The sequence below is a fragment of the Phocoena phocoena genome, chromosome 9, assembly GCF_963924675.1.
Source record: "Phocoena phocoena chromosome 9, mPhoPho1.1, whole genome shotgun sequence".
In the NCBI taxonomy this organism is placed as follows: domain Eukaryota; kingdom Metazoa; phylum Chordata; class Mammalia; order Artiodactyla; family Phocoenidae; genus Phocoena; species Phocoena phocoena.
In genome coordinates, this window is record NC_089227.1 from 42,204,346 (window position 1) to 42,225,380 (window position 21,035).

The window sequence follows — 21,035 nt, forward strand, 5'->3', positions numbered from 1 at the left end:
CGCATGTTTCACCAGACTGCTCTATTCAAGTGTCTGACAGACCCTCTTATTCCCAGCACCACTTTCAAATCCTTGTCCTCTGGACTGTTGGAGGCTGAGGCATGAAGGGACAGGGTTACCTGCATAATGGACTGGAACTTGTCTCTCAGAGCACAGTTAAGTGACTCTTTAACCCAAGTTCACTAGATAATTACCTGATGTTTCTGTCCACTTTGGCTGTGCAAACAGTTTGTTTTTCCCTTAAACACCATTAATACTGCCCTTGTTCTTTTCTTTGGTCCTGGGCAGGGGATTCATGGGGAGGAGGAAGGGAATAGAAGTTACTTCAATCTGAGGTTTTCATTTCTTTCCTCATAGAGCCCATGCTGAAGACTGACCATTGTCATTTTTTAGGTGACAATTCTCTATGCATCTGTAACTGTTGAGGGCAGAATCACTAAAACCTTTGTTTTCAAATTCTTTTTAAGGATGTTTGTTTAACAAACAGCCTGAGAAGACAGATAGTGTCTCCTTCTCCAGGAAAGGAAAAATTTGTTTCCTGACCTGTATAACAAAGATTATGTCTTCCTCTGGGGCCAAGTGTGGGTTTGCTTCTAGCTCATTGTAAAAGATTAGGGGTTTCCTAAATTCAGTGACAGAAACCCACTGTGTATGCAGCATAGACCTGGGCCCCTACATATTGCCCTCGAGACCCTTGGGGACAGGAGAACTAATGTGAATGTGAAGCTCATGCTGCTTGCTGTGCCAAGACTAATAAAGTTCTTTGTTTCTGACCCAGAAGTCTCATGTCTTCTGCCAGCATCTATGACACTGTATCAGGCTAACTCATTAACTTGAAAGTAGAGTAAAATCTTAGACCTTTCACAGTTCTTGCCACCATTCACTGTAAAACATTTTTGTCCTTTGAAATGAGATAATGTATGCAAAGTGTTCATGTAGCCAAACTATAAGGAACAACTTCAAGATTGTAACGAGGGAGAGAAAAGTACATTTACCAGTTTACTCAGGAAAAGTGCAAGTCTATATTTTGAAGAAAAAACTTGAATTTGAAAACACTTGAATTTTTGTAAAGTTGTGAGGGACAGTGACACCCCCAGGGTGTGCTTAATTTTCAGGAAGTAAAGTATTACCTCAGCTTAAACTCTGAAGTGCCACACCTAACTGCAAGGGAGACTGAAAGATGTGATTTTTGGATAGGTAGGATGTACTCACATAAATTTCTATTGCTATGTAAGAATTGGAGAACGAGCTTTATAGTACAGCTGACAATCAAACTGGCTACTTATTTTGTCAATTTGCCTCTGGTTTAGGTTCATTAAGGGAGTGGTCCCAGAATTAGAGTGGCTATGGTTGTAGTCAGGATGAGAGTTAGGGAAAAGAGGAATGTATTAGGTGATAGGTGATTTAACTGAGAAGGATGAGAGGTATGGCTAAGTTTTGATAAGAGATAACATCAGGGGGGTGGAAAAGAGAAAACTTGTCAAAGGACTGAAGGTCATGATTTTTAAAATTATTTTATGATGAAAACAATGTGAATCTATTAAGTGACTGAGCAGTGGAGTAGTTTAAGTAAGTGCTTCCCGATGTTGTTCATATCCTAGAAAATAATATCAGTAACACGACATTCTAGGATAAATGAAGGAGGCGGCATGTGGCTGGTGGCAACTGGCCCGAGCATTCCCACTGTATCCCAGCTGTCCACCCTGACAGCATCAACATGTGTAGCTTTTACACTGTGTCACTGGGCTTTATCACACTGCTTGAGAAGCTGTGTGCCCAAAAGCATGTGTAGAGATATATCCTTAGTCAAAGCTATAAAGACAGAAGACAGAAGAAATAACAGATTGTACATAAAACAACTAGGGTTATTGCCTCCCCGAATGGAAAAAGCACACACTTAGGTCAAGTTCCCTTAGAGAATTTACTCACTTCTGAGTCTGGCCCTGGCCTGACAAACTTAAAAATATCATTTTTCAATGAATCAGGAACAAATTTGCCTCAGGGGGCAGACTTGCACAGAACAGACTAATAGAGATTGATGAATAAAAACCAGAAAGCCAATCTATTAATTTACATTGAGAACTGAATGTGTTGAGAGGATCCAAAAATGTTAGCTGATCAATATATTTTCTCCCTGTGGCCAGTCTTCTCACAAAGGCAAATTATGATCAGAAGGTTACTCAGTGAGCCTTGAACAGGACCAAGAACAGTGGGTTGTGTGGTCTTCAGGCCTGAATTGCCAACTGGTGGATGGGTTGAGATCTTCTGTGTTTTAGGGCCACTAGACTACAAGTCTGGAGACATACTCCAATCTTCAGATGCTGAATCCTCTTGAGAGAGGCCTTGACAATACTCCTTTGCTCCTCTTTCTCTCTCTCTCCTTTCAGAGAGATTAACATGTAACTCTATTTGGACATAGATATTCTTACAATTCCAGTCCATTTCTGCTTTGCTGAGGGCATGTACCCTGTCTGAAACAAAACCTATGGGGCTAAAGCAATAAAACTGCTTTGCCACCATAGGGTAATAAGCTACTTTTTAAAGAGAAGTTTGTTTGTTCCAATGAAATGAAAGAATGCACATTTTCATGTAAGAGCTAGTCAAAATGAACCTAAAGGAATGAACACTGACACATAGCACAAGGCTCTCCAAGGTATGTGGAAATCGATTCCAAAAGTAACAGATCTATATATGGTGACATTACTTTCCAAGTTATCCATTCATCTGACATGTCTTTTGGTTCTTTTATAATGAAGTTCACTGGAGGTAGTCTTTCTTTCATGTGTAATTCATATTGAGTGTAATCCTACTTATAGACATTTCTTTATCTCTCGTGACTCTCTTTAAAGAGGGTTGCACTGCAAAAAGCAGTTAGAAACTCCTCATGAGTAAGAATCTGCCTGCACAATCATTTAAGTTGTTGTATGGAACTTAAATCCTCAAATGTATCTCTCTAGTATATCACTTCTTCTGTAATATTTTCAAGAAACATGCTGCCGTACCAGAAATATTTACTTTGACTAGAGAACTATCTCTTCATTTAAGGATAAATGATCTCGAACTAAATTTTATATTGAAATGTATGTATAAAGGTTTGTTTTCTCTGAGAATTATATTTTTATTTTATTTTATTTTACAATTCATAAGTGAAGCAACCACCTTCTTGATTGTGTTATTCATGAATGTTTCTACACTTCTAAAACCCAAGGTATGCTTGCATTTTCAGAAATATTGAATTTCAGCATTACGATTGTGCTGTTTAATATATAAACAAGTTTGTTTATTATATTTACCTAAAATCTAGCAACTTAGGTTTTCTACACAGCACTGTATAAATCAGTTGAAAGTGAAAATTTCAATCAAAATAGTATTTTGACATTATTTTTCACATGAGTGTTAAGTACTGAGAATTATATGCATTCATATTTGTGCTATAAAAGAACTTGAGTTCCTCAAGGAAACCCAGAATTTCCTAATAATCTGTCAGCAAAATATCTCCACAAGTGAATTTACTTATTGAGTTCTAAAATCCTAAATCGTCTGGACAGTTCTCCAAGTGTGTGTGTGATGTCCCTCCAAATTTAATTTCTTCTTTATTTCTTGACATCTAAGATCCTTAATGATTCTAAGAAGCATGAAAACACTGCCCATAGAAAGTCCATCTGAGGCAAAATGGGATCATTTTAGCTCTCTCTTTGAAATTATATTTGGAGTTGTCTGAATATTTGTGAATTTACATTTTGGGGGGTAGAAATTTACATAGCTCTCTATGTTCTCAAAAGTTGTGACTCCAAAGTGTCAGACATGAAAATCCAGGCAAATCAAACTTTAAGGAGGTTCTTTTTGCTTTCCTCAACAATACATAAAATCCAGTTAAAGTAAATATCAGTTGCAGCCTTTAGTGGCAAAGAGGGAGCAGAGATGAAGGAAACGGGAGGCGATAGGGAACTTGTTACTAAGCAGCTAATCTCAATCTTGCCTGATATTGGAACGGATTTCAGGTGTTGAATATATGTATGTGGGTGCTTGAGTTCTTTTAGGACTAACTCATGAGGCTTTTGCCTGGATCCCAGAAGCTCAGGCCTCTTTAGTGGAGAATGCTGACCACAATGAGAACTTCCCTATTTTCATGGTCTAGGACAGAGTGAGAAATTGTGATCCTGAAAGTGAGAAAACACTGAATGCTCATGTGGTCCACAGGTTGACCAATAATATACCATAAAAAGTGGATCCAGCCCATGTTTTTAGAAGACCATGGACTTTGGATGGTGACAACCTTGGTTCAAATAACCGGACATGCAGACTTAATATCTTTTAGTCTGAATTCCCTTTTATGTTTAGCAGGGAAAATAATATCCTCCTGGAAGACTTATAGTGCAAATTAACACGATGTATGGTAAGCAACTAACACACTTTCAAGTACCTAAAATTGAGACTACCTTTTTCCTTAATCCTTACATGTTAAATGTTTAGCATTTAAGGAATAAGGTCATTTTAAAAGCAAAAAACAAAAGGCTGCTATTTATCTCTTAAAACTGAATTAATGTGAATAGTTGAGAAATTTAGAAAGGAGCAATATTCATGGGAAGTCTGCAATGACCACAGTGCCATAATGTAGTATTAAAATTAATCAATTTCCACTTGTCTTTGGTGATACCACTTGATCAGACACCACATATTATCTCTGAAAAATGTCTCCTGCTGCTGTTGAACTGTCTGCTGGTGTTATTGCTTGCCCAGGAGAGAGAATATTTCCTTTAGAAATGTGAATGAATTGGTTGGAAAAATGATTTGCTCGTAGCTGATTCTATAGGACAGGCTTACCTGAAAATCAAATGTTTTTGAATTGCTGGAGTCTAGCGAGAGAAGAAAAATTGTAATGTACCCATAACCTTAAAATGGAAACATTTGTCTTACTAAGGAACTTGCCAAATAACAATTATTAGAAACTTCCAAAAGGTGCATTGTGTTTAATGCTTCTTTTAGCAATTACAGCATCTGCTCACGTATGAGAATTCATTTATCCACTCACATTTAAACTGTATCTATTGAGTGTCTCTGGGATGTGAGTCACTATGTCTTCTTAGTTTTTTATGGTAATAATTGGAAGAACCTAAAGTGTAATATTGACAGTCCTAGCAAACCAATACAAATGGCAAAATAAATGATATGAAAAAATCTTTAAAAAATCCTTTACGTTGTTTACCGGGTGTTAGCAGCCCTGAGTTTCACTGCTAACTCTCCCACTTAACTTGCTCTGGGACCTGCAAGTCACATAGATTTGATTAAAAACAATTTACTCACCTAAAATTATTAAGACTATGTTTTCCATTTATGTCATCTGCTGGCTCTAAGGATCAAATGGTATTGTGCTTTGAAAACTCATTGTAGACCATCAAGAACCATACGAAGATGAGAGATATTGACTTGGTAAATGTGGCTACTCTATGCTCAAGTCAGTAATTTTATGGAATAACAGTTTTCAGAAAAGCCAAGGACCTTCATCGGCTAATAAACAATAATTTTTATCTTTCAATTGAAATAAAAATGATACCCTAGTTAATGATTTCTTTAATTTCAATTTTCCCGGTCATGGACTGTTTATGTTTGGTCAGTGACAATGTAGCTTCAGGAATGAGACCGTTTTACTCAAATGGAGTTCTCTTGTTCACATCAACCATCCCCATGTTCAAACAAGATGCAACCTAAAAATTACAGGCAGGACAGAGCTTATTTTATTTTAAAAAAAAAGAAATAAAAAGACTATTAAAGCAACCCCATTACAAAAAAAAGCCAACTTTAGTTTGGACTGCACTTCCTGGGCAAATATGAAACACAAATGACAGAAGCTGATTGTGTTTCATATTTGTGGTGTAAGAAGTTTTATGAAGTTCAAGGAGGAGAGAGAGAACTGAAGAGATTGCTGAAAGTGTTTGGTTAGTTGATTGTACTGATAAAGGACAGAGAGTACTGGGCAAACTAAAATGATACCTCAGTTGTAGATAAGGGAAAGTGACTCAGGGCAAAATGAACATGATTTCAGTGCTGAACCCCAGTCAGAGTGGGTAACCTGATCATTTTCTTTGTATGCATTTTTCTCTTAACCTTATATTTTCTCTTTTATTGCCCCTCTGGCACCTCTGGTCTTTATTTGAGAACTCTGCAGCTGATCTTCATGACTTCATTTTCCAATTCACATGCAGCTATCACAAATTGAAAGACTAGTATTTAAACTAACTCACAGGGAAGAACATTTTTACTTTATAATTAAAATACAATGGGCTGTTGTTAATGAAATATAGTCACTGAAAGAGAGATTTCATTCCTACAAGCAATTCAGTTGGACCCAGAAAGTAACGTTTTACAAACTGGGTTAGCAAAACTATCTTGTTGCTATTAAAGAGTGTGTTTTTTTAAACTAAACATTACTGTCCCGAGAGATTAAGTGGCATATTACTGATTTGCAATTTACTTAATAAAGTCTATTAAATAGATAAAATCAGGGAATCAAGAAATCATTGAAGGCAGGAAGGTAGAAGTCTAATAGAAAGTAAATGTATTATTACAGGTATCAACAGGATAATTCTCAAAAGGATAAAGTTGACTGAGAAAAGCAAGTTATAAAATGATACATATAATGTAATTATATTTATGAAAATATGTAAAACTACACAAAATATTTTAAAATACCACATGTACATTTGTGGTAAAAGTATAATAATATTCATGGAAATGATAACACAAATGTTAGGGTAGTTATTACTTCTAGGGAGAAAGGATTGAGAGTGAGTGGGGCTTTAGTTGTACCTAAACTTTTTTATACATGAATATTAATATTTACTGAGAATATTATTAAGATCAGAGGTAATAGTGACCCCTAACAATAAACTTTACAGTCTTAGAAAATTTGTGCACTTTAATAAGTTTTTAATTATGGTAAAATAAAATCACCAAGAAGCATGTAAAATCAAGTATTAAACATGTATAAAAAGCTATGGAATAGTTCATACACAAAAGTGTGATAAAATAGTTTGTGAAAAATACAGTACAGTATCTTCATATTAGTGTTATAATGTAAAGTCGCCTATAACAAAGCTGGATGCTTTTCCCCAAACTTATTTTATATTATAAACTTTTGGTGATATTTAATTGACCTGGTCATCATAATTTCTGCCCTTGCCCGCACTCTAATTCTATGAGGAAGATATGAAAAATCTGTCACACAAATTAAACATCAACTTATATTGTCACCAAATAGAAGAAGAATTTACCCTCTCAGTAAGCAACTTACCCTGTGGCAATAAGACAATATGCTATGTTTATTAGTCTAGACATCCTAGGAAAAGATATTTCCAACCAAGCACCAGATATTTTGACTTTCCAAAGGTAGAACTTTCTTGTGACTCCATTTTTAGAAATAAATAGGTATCAAAAGAAAATTTGCTTCTGGAAAAAACCACAACATTGATTTTTAACCCAGTTAAGGGAAATAATGACAGAGAAGAGACTTTTCACATTTCTGATACATTCTGAATGTGATAATTTAAGCAACTAAATCGATATCGACACTTACTGCAGACACTTAATTTTTGTCTAAAATACTTTTCCATCACTACAATGCATTCTTATTTCTTTAAAAAAATCTGAAGCAAATATGGTAACTTATTTTCATATGTTTCATAAATCTAGATGGTAGGCTTACGGGTGTCTTTTTCATTATTTTATGAATGTTTGGGATATTCAAAAATTAAATATAGAGTCTCTGTAATTTGTGGATATTGTAATTTGTGGTGCAGTTTGCAATATACATCCATTAGTATATAGGTTTGTCTGTTTGCAAAAAGGCAAAAGAAATATACCCAAATAGTCTCTTCTGTACTTTTGGGCATGCTATTTGCAAATCATATGCATTGCTATGAAGTGAAGTGACACAATATTGCAGAAATGGTAAGAGCATGAGACTTGGAATCTGACAGACCTAGTATTTGTTTCTCTTTTCTTTTTTAACTTTTTATTTTATTTTGGAGTATAGCTGATTAACAATGTTGTGATATTTTCAGGTGTATGGCAAAGAGATTTAGTTTTACATGTACATGTATCTATTCTTTCTCAAATTCTTTTCCCATTTAGGTTGTTACATAATATTGAGCAGAGTTCCCTGTGCTCTGCAGTAGTTCCTTGTTGGTTATCCATTTTAAGTATAGCAGTGTATACATGTCTATCCCAAACTCCCTAACTATCCCTTCCCCCAGCCCTTCCCCTCTGATAACCATAAATTCTTTCTCTAAGTCTGTGAGTCTGTTTGTTTTGAAAGTAAGTTCACTTGTATCATTTCTTTTTAGATTCTGCTTCTTTCTTTGACAGACCTAGTATTGAGTTTCGATTCCAATATTTAATAGCTTGGGACAATAGTTTTAACTTCAAGCCTCAGTAAAATGGAAATAAAGTGACCTACCACATGGGGAAGTTGTAAGAACTAAATATGGTCACATAGGTCAAATGTTCAGCAAAGTGTTACAGAGTAAACGGTAACTTGGAGCCATCAATGAGTCTATCAATGCCATTATGGAATTTTTTACTTGCTTTTATACATTTTTGGAAGAATACTCAGTTTTTAAAATAAGTTATTGGTGTGTTTTTTTGTTTTTTGGTAAAATGTCAATATGGGAAATTGATGATAGTTGGTCAGTCTTGAGCCCTTTACAAAAGATGGTTCCTGACCTGCTTGTTTCTGTGATGACACTTCTTGCTTCATATCTACTTCTGCATGGTCAAAATAATTGTTTCCAGATTTTTCAGAGAAGATGCAGCATTATCCAGAGTGTGTAGAAGAATGGCATTATAAAAAGAGTTTCTCAATAATTTTTATCAGCTATTATGTAGTGTTTCCATTAAAGAGTGTCTCTGAGGATGGTTAGAATTTTGTAAATATAAATCTTGATAACTGTAGCCTTCAAGCTTGAGGAAATGATTAACATCTTTATTTTAGAATGATTCTAAAGAAGTTAAGTGATTTGATCAACGTCACAAAATGAGTTACAGGTGGACCTAGCTTTAGATCTTAGGTCTCTTGGCTCTTGGTTTGTTTTTTTTGAAAATTAATTTTACTGTTAAAAAATAAGTATTTATAAAAGTGGAATTGTATATGAAAAAAGTGAATTGTGGACCACTATAACACCCTTTATGAGAAATGTATACTTTAAGGAAATAACAGGATGATGAGGTGATAGCATTGACTCCAGGCTTTTGTGTTATTTTGTAGTTAGACTGAAGAAATGGGATATGGAGAAATTAATATCGGTGGGAACATAAAAAAACCAAAACAATAGTGATATTATAGAACATATTTTCTCTATGGTTTCATTTTATTCTTAATGATGGGTCCCTATGAAGATTTTCCCCAAATATACTGTTCTTTAGGAAATCATTTAATATATTTATAACATATTTCATGTATCACATAAATGTTACATGTAAATACATAATATGGGTACTGCAATAAAAATATATTACACAATTATATTTGCATATTACCCATATTAATATGTATTTAAAATGGTCAAAAATTGCATTTGCTCAATTACGTCTTTTGTTATTGGCAGAAGAATTTGAAACAGTAGGTGAATAAGTAAGAAGCAAAGTGTATTGCTTATTTGGATGAATCAGATGATTTGTTTTCTGAAACTAAAATTGACTCAAAACAGAGCTCACCTATTAAAATGTAGTGCTCATTTATAATTTAGAAAAAACTTCAACTACTAGATTAATAATGTAATCTTTGTAGTTTAAATACCATTTTTTGACTGTGTATGAATCCAGAATATACTAGTTTCAAGTTAGATAAAAGATGTAATCCCACATTCAATTCAACGGAGAGAAGAATGTAATCATAAAAAATAGAACTTTAGGACATAACTTTGCTCTACAAACAAGATCTAGAGGAGGAGAAAGGCTGAGTTTGGCATTGTAGAGCCACTGAATTTTGAGTTTATCCTGGTATGTTTAGATTGTCAACTGACTGATTTGATTAGTTAGATTACATAGTAGCTTATTAAAATGGCCAGAACTTTTTTAAAAATAAATTTGTTTGTTTATGGCTGCATTGGATCTTTGTTGCTGCACATGGGTTTTCTCTAGTTGCAGCGAGTGGGGGCTACTCTTCATTGTGGTACGTGGGCTTCTCATCACAGTGGCTTTTCTTGTTGCAGAGCACGGGCTCTAGGCGCACAGGCTCAGTAGTTGTAGCTTGCCAGCTCTAGATCTCAGGCTCAGTAGTTGTGGTGCACGGGCTTACTTGCTCTGCAGTATGTGGGATCTTCCCAGACAAGGGCTCGAACCCATGCACCCTGCATTGGCACACAGATTCGTAACCACTACGCCACCAGGGAAGTCCAAAATGGCCAGGACTTTGAAGTAGGCTTTGCACTTTCTTGTTTCAGAAGTGAACTCTTTCTTAGCCAGTATCCAAGTTTAAACCACAGAAGAAAATATCATGGGCCACTACAGGACTGATTGCCTAGCATTCCTGCAACGTCCCACCTCCCTCTACACCTCCCCATCCAAGGTGTGCTCTTCAGAGCTGTTGTATTCTAACTTGTTCCAAAGATAATTGGTTCAGGGTTAGACATCTGAGATAAGCTGTCTTCCTGCAGAAGGTAGCCCCACACTCATCCAGAGACTGAAGCTGTAATTTGTATTTCATTGCACTGGGCTTCAGTAACTTGTACTCAAAAGAATTCTCATGAATATAGCTTAAATAGTATTATGCTTGTAACCAAACACTTTCTCTTTTTTATCCATTCATGTATCGCAGATGGAAGAGATAAGTGAGTTCATCAAAATCTTACTCATAGTGTTGTCCTAGAAGAATAGAACTATAGGCCACTGGAAAGGGTTTTATTGTCAGGAATGACATCTGTTGGTGGGAATGACGGTAGGAATCTTGGTCAGTTTGGCTCAGACACATGCTTGTGAAGCCAGCCACCATACTGTGGTCCCAAAACTTTCAAAACTTATTTGCTGGTGTATGCTAACCTCCATGTTAAATAGAATAAGCAAAAGAGTTGGAATTCTACTGCTGTCACTCTGTTGACCTGGAAATAAGGTGTGATGTGACAAATTTAGTATAAACTATTTCCCACAGGACTGACTCAGAGGAACAGATGGCTTTGAGAAAGAACTGTCATCCAACCAGTATATTCGCAGTTTAGAAAATTGGCAAAGAGCTGTTAAACAAAGAGGTACATTCTGTTAACAAAGGCCTCTTTCTGTCTTTCAGACACTTAAAGTTGATGCATGTATGTCTGATATTTCTAGTAAATACCTGTTCTTTGTTTTTCTGAGTATAAATGAAAGTTTTTTCATGGGAACGTTTGCTCAATTTGTTTCCTTGAAAGTAAGATAATTCTTCGCGTTTTAATTCTAGAAATGGACAGAAGCAATGTAAATGTTGGGTGAACAGGAGCTTTGCTTGATTCAGGAACTGAAGTTTTCATTTGGGCAATACTCACTGTGCTACAGTAGTTGTAGTCTCATTATAAAATGGACCACAGATGTAGTGAGGTCTAGTGATATGCATATACCAAGATAGAACACACACGACCTAAGATTTTTCCTTTGTGATACTTTTCCTCAGAACTTCATCCTCTTTAGACTTTGATTTCTGCTTCTGTTAGATGGGGAACAAAGTCATTCTCCCTTAAAAGACAGTTTTCTGGATTAGCAAATCTGTTGGTAAAATGTTTCTTCCATCTTTGGGATAAAGTGTTGATAATGACAAAATGCTATTAATCCTTGGTTAGGGTGAGTTCATTAACTCCCTTATGTATATATGCATAAACTGATTAGTTCAAAGAAAAATATGTCTATGGATGCTCCTTTTTGCTCAGAAAAAGGGTTTTCTTACTGCTAACAATTTGTTTGCAGTATAATTTAGGTGCGGTATCTGGGGAAGAAATGTTTTGTGTCTATGGTACCTAAAGCATCTGCCAAACATATGATCATTGCCACTAAGATTTTAGAAATAAAACACCAACTGAAAACAGCAATAGTAATCTAATAGTAATAGTAATAATTTAATAGTAATACAGTTCAAAACATGTCAGTGTATTCCTAGGGAAATGCACAGAATGAAGTAAATAGGGGCAGCTCTTCCCTTTTGCTCTCTCACTTGAATTTTCCTTCTAATGGCTTTAACCTTGACATTCTTTTGAAGAGACATTTTGATGAGACTTTATAGAGTGGCGGAGGTGAACTGAGGCTCTTGGTCAGACAGACCCGTGAACCTTAGATGAGTCAGTTAGCCTCCTTGCCTCTGTTTCCAAACCTGTGAAATGTTGATTAAAATACCTACCTTGCAGTGGTTTTATAAAGACAAAATGATCATAATGTTTGTGAAGCATTAACACAGTGATGGGAAATAGAAAGTGCTAAGGAAAAGGTAGCTCTGATGATTATGATGGAAATAATAGTCAATGTAATGACAGAAGAAAATATTCTCATTATTTTTCTGAAGAAATGAGGAAGCCAGCTTAGAATACTCCCACACCTACTTGTTTGCAAAAAGAAATCTAACCTCTTGGTCTTAATTTTTACTTATCCATCTGATGTGAGGAAGTTATTTTACATCGTAAGACTTTCTATGGGGTTCAGTGCATGTAGTCCTGAAATTCAATGTGTAAAAAAATCCTCGATCACATGAATTTCACATGAATAACTCTGAATTGCAAATAACAGAATTTGGCAGGATATGAGAGCTATGACTGACAGAAAGGGCATCTGTTTTTTATTTTTTCCAGATCTTGCCTCCCATTCCTGAAGCCAAGGGGGTCAAACACTCCCTGTCCACTGCCTGGCCCCTGGCTTAGCTAAATGGATGCTCAAATCTGGGACCTCAATCAGGAGCAAGAGACATAAGGAGGAGATTCTTTAGTTTTTAGTTGCACCATATGAGGTGTCCAGTGGCAGAAATATCCATCAGGGACAAGATTGAGCAGTGACAGTATCCATGGTGCAGGACAAGATGACCAACAAAGGAGGCAGCAGCTGAATCTCCTTACTCTGCCCATGGCTTTTACCTGCAGTATCTGGTTCCTGCCAAATTTCTAGGCCTGGTTCTCCAGTCTCCCTACAGATACTGAGAGCTGCATAGTATACTCGATATATTATATATTATATACTGACAGGGTCAGTTTCTCTTATTTGCATGCAACATATTTTTATTTATTTAATTTTATTTTTGCATGCAACATATTTTTAAATAAACTCAATATAATTCATACATTTAAATAAGTGGTATTTTTTTAAGACAGTGTATTTAAGAAACACTTCTCAATTAGCTTTTTGAGTCTCATGAGGACATCTGCTCTATTACTTTGTGGTCAGAATTGGCTCTGAATTATTTTGGCCAAATTCAATTTGAAAAAAAGCTAACTAAGGACACTGAATAGAAAGAACATACCACTGGCTCAGATAGGAGTTCCAAATAAGGAATTTTGAAACTGTTTTGGTACTGGCTTCCATGTTGAAATAAGTATAGGGCTTTTACTGGTGCCTAGTTTTGAAGGTGACATTTGGTTTGGATGTTTTAATTTGCACACACACACACACACACACACACAAACACACACAAAGTGTTTTCCTTCTAAACCAAGAAAAGCATAAAATATTCCTTGATTGGACTCTTATATGAAATTTCTTGTTCATACCATAAGTGATAGAATCAAACATAATGTGGTAGAATCAAACATAATGTGTTTCCTGAAACATAGCTAGAGTGTTTTGGGAAAAAGCAATGGTTGTGTTCATATCGAGTTTATATCCCTTTACTTTGGTTACTACAGTTTTTTTTGTCTTAATGAGAACTTAAGATTATTTTTAAACTTTTCAGTGTCTGGCCCATCTTGAACATTCAAGTTGTAAGTTCTCTTTTCAAAACCATCATGTAGCCACTTTAACTTATAACAATAATAAAAAGTTGTAGCTGTAATGACCAAATAGTTTCTTTTGAAAAGTATAAACTGTCATTACTATGTGAAGATATATCTCCAAGTTATAAGTTCATATATTACTTCATAAAAAGTAATATACACTTTCTCTCTTACCAAGTTGTCCGTACCACAGAAATGTTCCAGGTTGTTGAGGTTGTCTTGAACTGGAATATATGAGACTACTACAGAGATGGAGCCTGTGTTTATTTCATTACACTCATGCTTTGTTGTATATCTAATCTTGGTAGATGGAATTATTGACTCTGGTTCTTCTCTTCTTTCTACATCTACACACTTTGCCATGGAACTTTAATGTTCCCCGTCCCCACTTCAAGGTGGCCAGTGTACTTTCAGCCTATGGGACGTTAGCAGGTAGGGGCTTGACATGTGCTTGCTTGCTCTCTTGAACTTCTGCCACCACCAAGAGAAGAGCTTGCCAGGCTCTCCTGCTATCCCAAGAAGAAGATGATAGATACATGAAGCAGAGCTCCCATAGCTGACCTGCAAATTCAGGAGTGATAAATACATGTTTATTGTTTCATTTCACTGGTCTTTTGAGGTTGGTGGTTACACAGAATCATGTGGCAATAGCTAACAATTTCCCATGGGTTTGAGAAGCTTGCAGGAAAGGGTTAAATTAAAAGCTAATGAAATTGGAAAAGTAATCTCTAAAGAACTTTTAGTTTTGAAATCTATGAATTTTATGACTAAGTTAAAGTTTATCTTATATATCTGATATTCCAGGTGCTTATAATACTGAACATATGGATAGATCATTGATTTTTTATTCTATATATCCCAGGATAAAATGAAAATGTAGAAATAACTAGAATATGGGTGATAGAATTGCATGGGCTACAATAATCTAAGAAATTATTTACTTGAATATTCACACTTTTCAAAAATTATGCTAAGTTACCAGGAAGTGTAGGGGCATAGAGAAATCCAAAGTGATCGTTACATTATTACTTTCAATGCAGAAAACAATTCAGAGGGTTATCTAATGTCCTCAATTTATGCTTCAAGATAAAATAAAAATTCTAATTTTAAGCTTATTTATTATTTTTTGTTGTTTGTTGCTATTACATCAATTTATTGATCTAATATTCAACTTCTTTACTATTTTCTATTTTTAGAGAAAGCAGCTTATAAGCTTCTTTAAGTAAGGGATCAGCTCTTACAAAATGGCCTATAAAAAACCCATTTTGATAGCATTCACATTTTCCCCTTTTACAGTGAGTAAAATCAGCTTTAAACATTATTTACTATTTTAACCTATACCTCTGTTATTAAATTTTAGTCATATTTACTTAGTAAATAAGTTAATTATTCTTTGGTTATTATAACTTCATTAAAAAGTAGAACTAAGCAGACTTGCTAGAATGTAGGCTGAATGAGGGCAGAGGTTTTGTTCACTGATCTATTATTACCCCACACACCTAGGACACTATGGACACAAAGTAGGTGCTCAATGAATATTTGTTGAAAAAAATATAATGGGTCTTTCTTGGACTCACAGACAGTTTTGTTTCTGAATTCATCCTTTGGAGGGCATTATAAAGCAGTGCTCTGCACTACTTGATGTTTACTGGGACAAAGCACTAGGTTTTACTGATTAGATGACTCAGAATAGCTGAGCAAAAGCCTATTTTCTGCCAGGTTTCTGGATGCTGCACAGATGACAGTGTACTGGAGAGTCACTGTCATCTTTTCTTTGAACTTCTAATCCTTTACAGCTCAACAGGTAGGTCCCTTTTAGTGAATGGGGCTATCAACTATTCAGTAGATTGGTGACACGCTATCACCTAATATGCTCATTTCCTTTTCCATTGTCCTCTTCAAAATCATAGATAATTTGCTAGAGAGGAGCTTAACTCTTTCCCCAGCGTCTGACTCTATTTCAGAAGAAAAGTGAGTCATTTTGTGGGGGGAATGTGATGGTCGGCAACTGCCTACCATGGTCCATTGAAGGTTCTTTGTACTCTCGTCTGGTCTCTATTCTAACTGCCTCCACATTATGCATTTTCATCTGCCTACTTAAATCTTGCACAGATGGCAAAGCCTAGTTCAAGTCCCATTTATACTCTTAAGGTTTCCCAGGCTAGTTTAGCTCTCATTAAAAATAATAACAACAGTAATAGTAGTAAATATTGATTATTTATTATGTACTAGACACTATGCTAAGTAAGTAAAAAGACTCACATAATCCTCACAACTCATGAAACTGAGTCATCAGCAGGTAACCTGCCTGGACTCCTACAGAACTATTGGTTGGAGATTGGCATGGGAACCTAGTATGTCTACACGGGGCTATATGGTAATAACTGGTCACCTTTTCCTTTAGCCCAGTGCTGTCCAATAGAACTTTCTACGATGATGGACATGTTCTATATCTGTGCCAATACAGTGGTCCCTAGCCACATGTACCTTTTGTACACTAAAAATGTGACAAGTACAACCAAGGGACTGAATTTTAAATTTTATTTATTTTAATTAATTTAAATTTAAATAGTTACAGTGACTGTGACTACTGTTTTAGACAACCACAGCTCTAAATACTTATTATTACTGTCTTTTATATAAAGTTAGAGTGCATACTTTTTCTGGATATTGTGCTAGAGTTGAGGATACAAAGATAAAATCAGTGCCCCTTTTTCTCCCCAAATAGATTGTAAGTTTTTTTTCTTTTTTTTTCTTTAGACATTCTTCCTTTAGACATATGTTTTAAGTACATAATGTAGCTTTTATCAAAGTGCGGTGGAGGGATCTCCTCTATCATAGAGATTAGAACTGCTTGTTGAGTCAGGATCCTCATAAAAGAGGGAGATCAGATGAGTTTTGGGCACACTGGACTCTGAGAACAGCTTGGACACAGTGACTAGGTGAGTACTGAGCAGGACTGTATTCACCAAGATTTGTTGACTCAGTTATTAAGTATAGGAGACTCCTGCCCAAACTGGAAAAACTGGCAGCTTTGTGCACATGGCAGGATTAGTAGAGGGAAGAAAATGTCAGATAAATATGCTATATATCTTCCAAATGTATTTAATTATATAGTTATTTATCTGTTTACTCATTCAATGAATATTGGGCACCTACAATGTACTAGGCATTCTTTTAGTTGCTGGGGACAGGATACACCAGTGACCAGAGTGCCTGGGCTCATGGAGCTTACATCGTGTTGTGAGGCAGGGTGTAGGGATGGTTGTTCAGAGAATGAACAAATAAGCAAGTAAATATATAGTTTGTCTGATGATAATTGCTGTAGAAGAAAATATTGAATAGTAAAGGGATAAGAAGTACTGGGGATGGATGGGGGTTTGGGCAGGTTGGTTCTATATTACATAGGGTAGCCAGACAAGGCCTCACTGTTAACAAGGTCCTGAAGAAGGTAAGGGAGTGTGCCATGCAGATGTGGGGCACAGAACAGGAGAGTTCTAGGCAAGGGAGGGACAAAAGCAAAAGTCTTGAGATGGGAGTGTAGTCAATATGTTGGGGGACCAGAAGGAGCCCAATGTGGAGTGGCATTGTGAAGTGGGCTGGGGCAGGAAGGGCAATGGAAGCCAAGTAAGAGAAATTGGAGAGGCCTTAAGGGACCATATTTTGTAAGGACTTTGGTATTTACCCTGAGTGGATTTGAACGGAGAAGGGGCATGATCTAAGAGTGTTTTGAGCATCAGTGAAATATCTATTCAAAATGAACGAATATAGTTTTCTAAATTAGATTCATCAACTACTTATGTTCTTTGTAGACATTATCTTGTACACTTATTTGAGTGTTTAATTTTGGTCTTAGGGAAATGTGAATAGCTACTGCAGTGGTTGATGGGTGAAGTATCAAAGGGGCAGAAAGCTTGTGCTATGGATAAGAGAGAGGGAAAACTAAATTGAAGGCCTCAGAAGAGGATGTTCTCCAGGGGATTGCTCTCTACATGGCACAGGGTCTCCCCTTCTAAGTGCCATTCCCTTGGACACAGAGTTCTTTCTCTTAAGGAGTTTGTTTAGATTTAACAAATATTTATTTAATATTCAATATTTTCCAGGCCTTGTTCTAAGGGTTTCACAAATATTAACTAATGAATCCTTTTGACAGCCATTTGAAGTAGGTTCTACTATTCCAATTTTACAGATGGCAAGCTGAGGCACCATTTTTTGGTGGGTGGGCTTGACGAAGTATGTGGGACAATGGTCAATAGAGGTAAAACTGTTTCTTGAATAGGAGGCTGAACAAGATGGGCTTTATGGTTCTACAATCTCATATTTTCTGTGGTAAGAAATATGGCAGAATTATATGATATATTTTCTGGGTGAATTGAGAGCTAAATGATTGGATAAAACAGTGCAGCTAGTATATAAAACATGCTTGAAATCCTGACTGGAAAAATTATTTTGAGCCAGAACTGAAACTCTTGTTCTCCTAAAGACCCGTTGTTATTACTACTAATGATTATCTTTTGACCAATGAATTACGTGACAATTCAACTGTTTTGCCACCTCTCTCATTACTTGGTCCTGCTTGCACACCTGTAAAAATCCATGCTCCAAACATAGGATAATTATAAGATTCAAGTGCTACTCTCTGTCCAAACTCTTTAAGGCACTAAACTAAGAGCTTTGAAAATGCCACCACCTTCTGTGAAGAAAATGTTTCCTAATTGGGATCTGACTTTTTCGAACAGAATAATTTAAAAAGAGAAGCCACAAAAAGGAAATAATAAAGGTCATGACTAAGGGTCATAACAAAAAGGAAATAATAAAGGTCATGACTAAGGGTCATAGTAAAAATCCCTTAAGAAAATAAGATCTCTGAATGTATACAGTACTGAATTTTGTGCCCCAAACAACAAAGGCCTTGGTGAATTCATGCTCTGGGGACATAAAGGAAGCTGGTGTAACATAAAGAAGAAAACTGAAATGCACTAGTTTATTGAATTCCTGTGTGTGTGAGTATGTGTGAGGAAGGCTATAGTAGATCTCAGTGGGCCAGGATGAGAGGAAAGGACTTCAATAACTTAAGTTTTATTGATAAATTTATGACATAATGACTATTTCCTGTTTCTGGCCTGTGGTTGGCAGCTACTGAAATGGTGATACTTAACATTGTCTGGTTTTTTTTTTTTTACTCTTTTTACTTCTTTTTTCAGTATGTTTCCTTTCTGTAGTTAAAATGACCATGGCCTTGTTGCTGAAAGTGGGTGATGTATTGAGATCTTTCGTGGAGGCTGCTAATTGTCCCCTGATATCTAATTCTCCTCTTTTTCCTTTCATCAATTAAAATTTCCAAGTTTTAGCTGATCATATGTTTGCCCTGCTGGCATCTACTCTTCTGGCCTACTTTGATGTGACCTTGATGTGTAGCTTGATGTGACTCTGATGTGTAGCTTGATGTGACCATGTGACTGTTCGATGTTTCTTAGAGGAAGTGATGTGTGCTACTTTGAGGTCATGCCCTTAAGAGGAAACTGCTTTCCCTCTACTATCCTCCCTTCCTTTCTTCAGATGGAAATATAAATGTGGGAGTGGCGAGCTTGCTTCAGCTTCAGACATGTGAGAGGGACAACACAGTAGATATATCAGCCAGAGTTCAGGCCGGGAAACAGAAACCACTCCAGGTATCCAAGCAGAGAAGGACTTAGCACTGTGAATTAAGTGCTTACAAAATAATCAGAAGGGTTGGAGGAGTGGAAGTCAGAGAACCACCACAGGACAGTTGGTTTTAAGTTCACGTCATTGTCCCGAGAGGCAGAGGTCTGGCAGCTGCTGTTGTTGCTGTCCCCTCTGCCATCACCTTGGCTGCCCATGCTACTAAGGAGTAGTGTTTAGAATATGACTTCTGCAGGTACTCACATCTCTTGGAAATTGTTTGCGAGCCACCACCGTATCCACCATTGTAAGATAACCTCTTGTCCGACTTCCACTTTCCAAATCTCTCATGAGTGCATCTCATTGGCACAAGTAACGTTACCTCTGGAACCCTAGCTGCTAGGGAGCCTGGAAAGTGTGGTCATCTGCCTCTGGCCATTGTGATAAGGAGTTGAGAATGTACTCCAGATGTCAAAACCAAATCTAAAGCACCAAGAGTCAACGGCAACAAAACAGAAGGAGTCTTGGACCCAGAACCTGTGGAGTACCCAGCCGATCCTGGACCATACACCAGGAGTTTAAATGAGAGAGAAATATACTGTTGCCCTTTTTAGTCCATCATTAGTTTGGGTTTTCTGTCACTTGTAACTTAATCTAACCTTAAGGAATTCAAATTTTCTCAACAGAAATGGAATACTGCAAATAACATGGTGTTGGATTAGTGTAAATTGCCAGGTAACAAGAACTCATTGCAGTTTGGAAAGCTGGTGATCTCAATTATGTCATCAAAAACATTTGGGAACACCATCCCCAAAGGTCTCTTGGAAGGCAGTCCATCTGCCTGCTTTTCTCAAAACCTTGGGGAAAATAAGAATTCAAACTTTTGTTGTTGTTATTGTTGCTTTCCACAGGTTTTAGAAGTGAGGACTTTACTTAGGATAGAATTGGCTAGGGGCAAGCTGAGATAGAGGCAATATTGCTCTGATAAGCTCAACCATCTCTGCCTCTAACTGGGATGCAGACTGAGAGTTTAAGGCCTTGCAGGTTAAAACAGCCGACTACTTCTCTTACCCAAAACAAGGCAGCAGCTTTAGCAGGATATAAAGCAATTTCCAAGCCAACTATGACAGCAAAGCCAGTTTTGATAGTTGCAAAGGACCAGTGATGGCTCTGTACTTACAATTTTCCCCTTTTCCTAATGGGAAATTCTATTTCTACTTCACCATTGGATGCAGTGAGGGGAAAATAATTTGTATTTTATTTTGTAGCTTCTCAGACCGTGACTTATCATATCCAGACTTAATGTATCATATCACCCAGACACGCTGGACTTTGAGCTGGATGCTGGAATTGGATGGGACTTTGGCACTGGGTTCCTTCAGGAGAGGCAGAGTTTGTTCCACATGTAAGAGGAAAGAATCTATAGGTGGCTAAAGAGGCAGTGTGTCAGAGCCTGCTGGTTGC